This window comes from Triticum dicoccoides, chromosome 4B, assembly GCF_002162155.2.
Source record: "Triticum dicoccoides isolate Atlit2015 ecotype Zavitan chromosome 4B, WEW_v2.0, whole genome shotgun sequence".
Classification (NCBI taxonomy): Eukaryota; Viridiplantae; Streptophyta; class Magnoliopsida; order Poales; family Poaceae; genus Triticum; species Triticum dicoccoides.
The window spans coordinates 210,763,383-210,770,560 of record NC_041387.1 but is presented as its reverse complement, the minus strand read 5'-3'; positions in this window follow the sequence as shown (position 1 = coordinate 210,770,560).

Here is a 7,178-nt window from a genome sequence, read left to right as displayed (position 1 = left end):
AGCGAGAGAGTGGGATTGTATCGGAATGAACAAGGGGGTTTTGCTTGCCTGGCACTTCTGAAGATAGTATAGTTTTTCATCGGTGTCATCGAACTCATCGTCGGAACATCGTCTACTGAGAGGGGACAAATACCGACAAACATGGAAGAAACACAATCAATGCAATGCACAATATGATGCATGATCATGACATGTCAATATGCTGTGGTTTGAGCTAATGCAACTAGCAGCAAGTTAAACAGAGTTGGTTTGAATCCTAGGTTCAAATTCAAACTCCATATGTGATTTCTTAATGCCATTTAATTGAATTGTCCTAAACAGTAGTCATAAGTTGTTCTAACATGCATGAAAATGGTACAGATGGATAGATTGGACTTTTCTGATCATTTTTCATATATAAATTATTTCATTCTGAGTTACGGTTGAATTTATATGATTTTTAGAAGTTTTTAACATTTTCTGGAATTTCCTAGATTATCTTTATTCCAGAAAAAGATTAATTGTGTCAGCAGGACGTAGGTGTGACGTCAGCAGGTCAACTGACCCGGTCCAGGTCAAACCTGACAAGTGGGGTCAACACGTCAGTGACACAATTAACTAACAGGGTTAATTAAATCTAACTAATCCAATTAATAGCCACTGGGCCCGCTGTCAGTGTCAGCAGGGGGTAATTAATCCTAAACTAATCTAGTCAGGGGCGGGGCCCACGTGTGTTGACCCCAGGGAGGTCAAACCCCGGGTTGAATAGGTCAAACTCGCCGGCGACTCGACGCCGGTGAGGCCAGACACGGCGGCGAGGCTCGGATTTGGTCCTCCGTCGACCATATCGACGGCGGAGACGCGCTACGGACTGCTGGTGAACTCGCGCATCGAGTGGTGGTGGCGGTTGGGCCTGGGGAGGACGGAGTTGTCGCCGGCGTCGACCTTGGCGGTCGCCGGAGCTCGGGTGAGCTCGGGGTCGACGCTACGATGGCCGTGGCGATGTGCGATTATCACCTATGGCGTCTAAGTGATGCGGTGAGGACGATGGGCACATGCTTGGGACCAAATGGTCACCGGAATGTGGTCCGCGACGAGCTCGTGGGGCGGCGTGGTTCGGTCTTTAAGGGGGCGACGGCTACAGCAAGAAATCGAGGCGGGGAAGAGGGGAATTCGGTTCATGAGCTCACCGCGGAGACGTTGGGATGGTCGGCATGCTCGGAGGAGGCTTGGAGGTGACGGAATGGCGGTGACGATCTCGGCGGCCCGAGGAAGGGGACGGCGGAGCTGGCGGCATCCAGGGCTTCCGGCGCCTTCCATCTTGGTGAGGAGGAACAGGGGGACGAGGCGGGGCTTCTGAGCGCTTCGGCGAGGCGAGGCGGAGGCGGTAGCCGCGGTGGTGGCGAACGGCAGCGACGAACCCGCTCGGGTGGTGCGAGGGAGAGAGCCAGAGGAGGGGAGGAGCACGGGAGAGTGAAAGAGGGGGCCAGAGGGGGGCTGCGGGATGGCACCGAGGAGAAGACGCGAGGCGTCGCGGTGGCCAGGTGACGCATGCAGACAGCCTGGTGGTGTGGCGCCCGCGCGCGCGCCGGCGCGCTCCTCTCTGCCTGCCTAGCGAGAGGAAGCAGGTGGCTGGCACGGGCCAGCACAGTGCTGGGCCGGCCAGTGGGCTGCCAGGTGGGCTGGCTGGGCTGCCAGGTAAGTCTCTCTCTCTCTTACTTAATTTAGTTTCTGTTTTTCTATTTTTCTGTAAGTTTGTGGATTTATTAAAAATAGTTAGACACCTTCAAAAATAATGAAAATAATCATAGGCTCTGTTTAGATTAATTCCAACAGCACACACTTATTTCCAGAATTATTTGAGCATTTAAAATATTTATTAGCATTTAAATGCCCAAATGCAAGGTACATATGATTTAATTCAGTGACCAAATATGTCATGGAAAAATGTGCAACACCTCTGGTTATGGTTTCTAGCAATATCCAGAAATGATGAACATTTTTGAAAGCCATTCGGATTTACTGAAGTTATTTTAGTTGAACCTAGTGATTTCCTTTGATGCTAGGGTTTGGACAATCCCCATTTCAACTTTAAGAGAAATTTAAACATGATGCAACACAACACTAGCTAACCTAGAGCAGACTAGAACTAGGGATGTGACAACACACCCCCACTAAACAAGAATCTCGTCCCGAGATTCAGGCGTAGGGTAAGATGAAGAGGAAAACGCAACTAACACAATCTTCACGATCCAGGTTGCACTTCATAGGGGCATTGATTCGATCACCATCTTTGACTCGATGTCTTCCTCTGAGAACTCCCACTAACATGACAACAAGAGGAGAAGGAGACTCTAGAAGGATCGATCTTCTCGAAGATCGAACAACTTAGGATCAACTCGCGGAATGAGGCATAGCAACACCACTCGAGCTGAGACACAAAACATACATCTAGAGGGATGGAGTGGAACAAATGACGAGGGTTCACTGGGTAGAGAACAATTCCACACTTGAGGAGATGGTGAATGGTTTCAAGATAGCGATGAAATAATTGCCATGATACCATAACGGGGCACCTTAGGGAAAGGTGGCTCATAGAAATATCCCCTTAAGTGGCAAAAAGAATTACCTTTGATTCAGAGATCATTGATATTCTTTATACCAGCCTAAGGCAATTCTCGAGCGATCATTTGGAGGGGGTCGGTAGAATGGCATGCCTGGATTAGAATGGATGATGTGGATTACCTTGTTGAAAACAACACAAGGGATGATTTTAGTAACTGAGGAGAAGCTCAACAGTAGAGAGTGAGTCCACTGTTTGAGAAGTTATAGCATAACCGAGGAGCTGAGAGCAAGCCCAGTTAGTGCCGATGATAACACCTAGCGCTTGTGTGTGCTCTCAAGAACTTGAGCATCTCCATATCCATTAGGGTTTTACCAATATCCGTGTCAAGGATCCTGGCAACACAACGTACTACCATGATGAATGCTGGTAGAAAATGCATATGCAAAGGAAGATAACACTTTCTCAGATTTCACCTTGGCGGGGCCAAGGGGACAAAATCTGGATGATCGACCGAGAGACATTTAGCACTCCGCTTCTAATGTTCTCCTTGATGTACCAGCTTAACCCAATACCAGTCGGTATCTGGAACATCAAGTAAAGGTCTGGCTTCGGGAGAACAAAGTATCCATAAGGAACAACTTCTAATAAGTCACTCGAGATCCTCATGGAGAAGATGGTCGATTTGCTCAATCAAGATACTACAATAATAGGTCTTCCGGCTGGATGTGTCGGCCACGACATCCACTTTACCAGGTTACATAGAGACCAATATTATAGATCTTGGGAAAACATTCCAACCATCATATCTGCCTGAGATTCAGATCTGGTTGGTGTCAGGGTATTACAGACTCATCGAGTCTAGAAAGAAAGAAGATAGTTTGCAACACAAATCAACGAGATGACGTTGCGAGATTCTCGGGAAATGAACTGCGATAGCAAGCTCCAAAACATGAGTTGGTTCTGCTACAAACATGTGAACACGTTGTCCAAGACAAGCATGACCACGTAGTAGTCTTATAATAAAACACTACCGAGTTCAGGTGGAGAACCATCATCAAGGATTTTGAAGTCTTTACGCGCGGTAGACTTATTTGCCTTGAACAAATCAATGAGTGGCTTAGTGTGCTACGAAGTTCATATGGAACGAAGATGATCAATCTAACAGACCACAGAATACTTGCACGTGCATGACTGACTTGGGATGATTCCGGAGGAGGTAAAACAAGCCTTCTCAAACTCATGGCAGCAACTTGCATCAAATGCACATGAATTAGAGGGACTCACTTCTTTCGTCCAAACATATGCTTCACGAACGGGTCATGAAGATAACACTTATAAAAGTTTCCAATACTAGCTGGATGTTCAACACAGATCATGAAGAAGATAATAATGTTGCTGATGGGCTCAACAACAATTCATCCAGGTTTCCATATAATTGGAGTTCCACAATTGTGTGAACACGGTGATAGCATTGGTCAAACCCAAAAGATATAATGATGTATGCTCGACAACCGCGAGTAAGACAACATTACGAACATCGTTGGTTCTGATTTGATTTGATGATAGCCCACACTCAAATCAAGTTTTGACAAGGCAATAAATCCAACAATTGATCACGAGGACCAATTGGTGAAGATATCATCTTTCTTCAACACACACACAACACAAAGATATCCCTTAACATGAACTATGTCAGACAAGCTTTTATCTTCCAACTCTCCAAGTTGTTGTTTAGCTTAACCAACTAGCTCGGGGTATCCGACACGGATTCTTGGAGAAGGGGTGGTTACAGAAAACCAACTTGCTCACAAACTCAACATAGCGGCCAGGTGACGACCTGGTGATACTTCCAAGAAGATATTCGGAAAATCATGAACCACCGATATGTTACTAAGCTCGAGAACAATCTTGCTTTTTAGGGCAAGACGATATGATCAACAGAGCGAGGGATTGACAAAATCCTAACTCATTGATCGAAGGGTGCACCAGGAGAATGGACTAGGTCGCACGATCAATCTTAGAATGATGATTCAATAACCAACATGCTAAGAATGAAATTATTGTCCTTTAACTACCAAGCAACGAATTTGCAAGGAGTATTGAGTTCACACATCACGATTCACTTGTCGGCACTCCGGCTGCAACAACACAGAACAGAGGAATGATCGATGATGGCGAGAGTATCACTGCATCAAGAAATCATAAGAGAAGGTGCAATTCTCATGACGTTCCTGACATAAAGTGGGTAATACTTCAAGATAGAACATAATCAAAAGCTGGATTGGCATTTGATCTGCAGAACACAACTACTTTGACCCAATCCTGGATATGGATGAGGTACTGGAGTTTGTTTCTCCTAGTCATTCTGAAATAGAATGGCTCGGTGGACCACAAGAATAATAGGCATCGATAACACGAATGCACGACATAAACTTGGCTATCAACTGATAGACAAGGATCGGAATACAACTACAGAGGGACAACTCAAAGGAACATATATCTTTCTGAGTTGTGGATGCATAGGTTAGTATGTCGAACAAGTTCAACATATTTCTTCCGGATAACCCATGCTGAAGAGGAAGGACTGGCATATTCACAATATAGAATGGAGAACTCATCGAGAGCACTTTTGTTGTGATCTTTCGGTTCAAAAGAACTTCTGCCAAGAATGGTTCATGGTATTTGGAAGAAGGAAATACCACGGACCTCGAGGACTATCACAAAGGTTACTAATAACCTAAAGGAACTAGCAAATACTACCAACAAGAAGTAGGTAGGGTGAATCTCGGTTTCAAAAACCCAGGAGTAGAATACCTACAACTAAATGGCATCACGGGATGCTTTCGAGAATAAAGGCCAGAATCATCACACTGGGAACACAAATCATGGCTAGCTTACTAGGTGGTACTCTAAGACACCTAGGGTCATATTAATGATTCCAACAATTATGTCGAGGCAATAGAGTACCTCAACCCACCGATTAGTATGGTTAATCTAACCAAAAGAACATCGAAACGGGAGGAAAGGATTTGCAAATGCTTCAGGCTATTTAGAAACCTGGGATGACTCGGACAGCATAACGGCTGTAAATGCTCGAAAGATTGGAGACATGCTACAAAAATGGTGGCATAGCCACTCAGAAGCACAATATCAAGGTTTCAAGATCAACAGTTAACATACAAAAGATAGTAGGAACTGAACTCAAGCTTAGAACCATCAATCCTATAGGTCTACAGATTAGTAACACGTGATCCTGATAGAAAGAAGAGAAATCCTAATTCCTTAACCCCGTAGGAAAGATAAGATGACTCAGATCAGAAGGGCATAAGGTATAAGGAGTAAAAAGAGCCTTACGTTCCATCCCACAATCAATTCCCTTATATAACTAAAGAATTTCTAGACTCAACTTCGACCAGTTTGGCTTGGTAATCCTACAGGCAGTCAAGCTCTAATACCAAAGCTGTCAGGACCCCGACTCAATGCCACATCGATCTAGCATGTAACACCTCATATCACTTTGCGGCCTCACGCACGGTATCCCCACGGGTGTCGCCTTACCTTTGCCCGGGATCATTTGCATCTTTTGGCACACGTATATAATAGTGTCGCTAGCATCCATATGATAAGGAGCCCGGGCTGACATGGCTAGTCGTAAACCCAAAGTGCCACAAACTTACAGGGACAGGCATCCATGACCCAACATCGAACGTGTCGGTCATCAGCGAGTGAATCCAGGCTGTAGCACTGCGCTGTAGCGGGCTAACAGGACTCCGGTATTCATCGCGTGACATTTCCCCGAAGGGACAGACACAGGAACGAAGAAGGACACATGCCGGCCAGCCTAAGTGTTCCAGAGCAGTAGCAAGCTACCATGGCTCAGTGGAAACACTAGGAGACATTTCCCGGTAAGAGAGGCTACTAAGGATAAACAACTAGATAGTCAGATCCCACACATACCAAGCATTTCAATAACATACACACAATATGCTCGATATGTGCAAGTACAACATGGCATCACAACATGACTCTACAACTCAAGTATTTATTCAATAGGCTCCGAGGAGCGAGATATTACAAACATGGGTCTCATGACCCAGCATTCAGAGCACACAAGTCAAGCACAAGCGGAAGCTTATCATGTCTGAGTACAGACATCTACAAATGAAAAAGGCTGAGAAGCCTGACTATCTACCAGATCCTGCCGAGGGCACAAGATCGTAGCTGAGGTAACAAGCTAAACGTTGAAGTCCATGCGGTACTACTAGCGAGACTGAAGTCTCTCTGCAAAAACATAAATTAAGCAACGTGAGTACAAATGTACCCAGCAAGACTTACATCAAAACTAACTACATATGCATCATTATCAACAAAGGGGGTGGTGGAGTTTAACTACAGCAAGCCAGCTTTGACTCGGTGGCTAACCTGAACTACGACTGCAACTAACTCTTTTGAGGTGGCGCACACGAGTCCACATATTCACCATATCAATACACCACTATGGATCCGCTCCCATCTCCCTACGAGAACGCCATCCATAGCACTCACGCTTATCTTGCGTATTTTAGAGTATCCACTTACACTTGTCTGTGAACTGTACAGGCAACCCAAAAGTCCTTTTCCGCGGACACGGCTA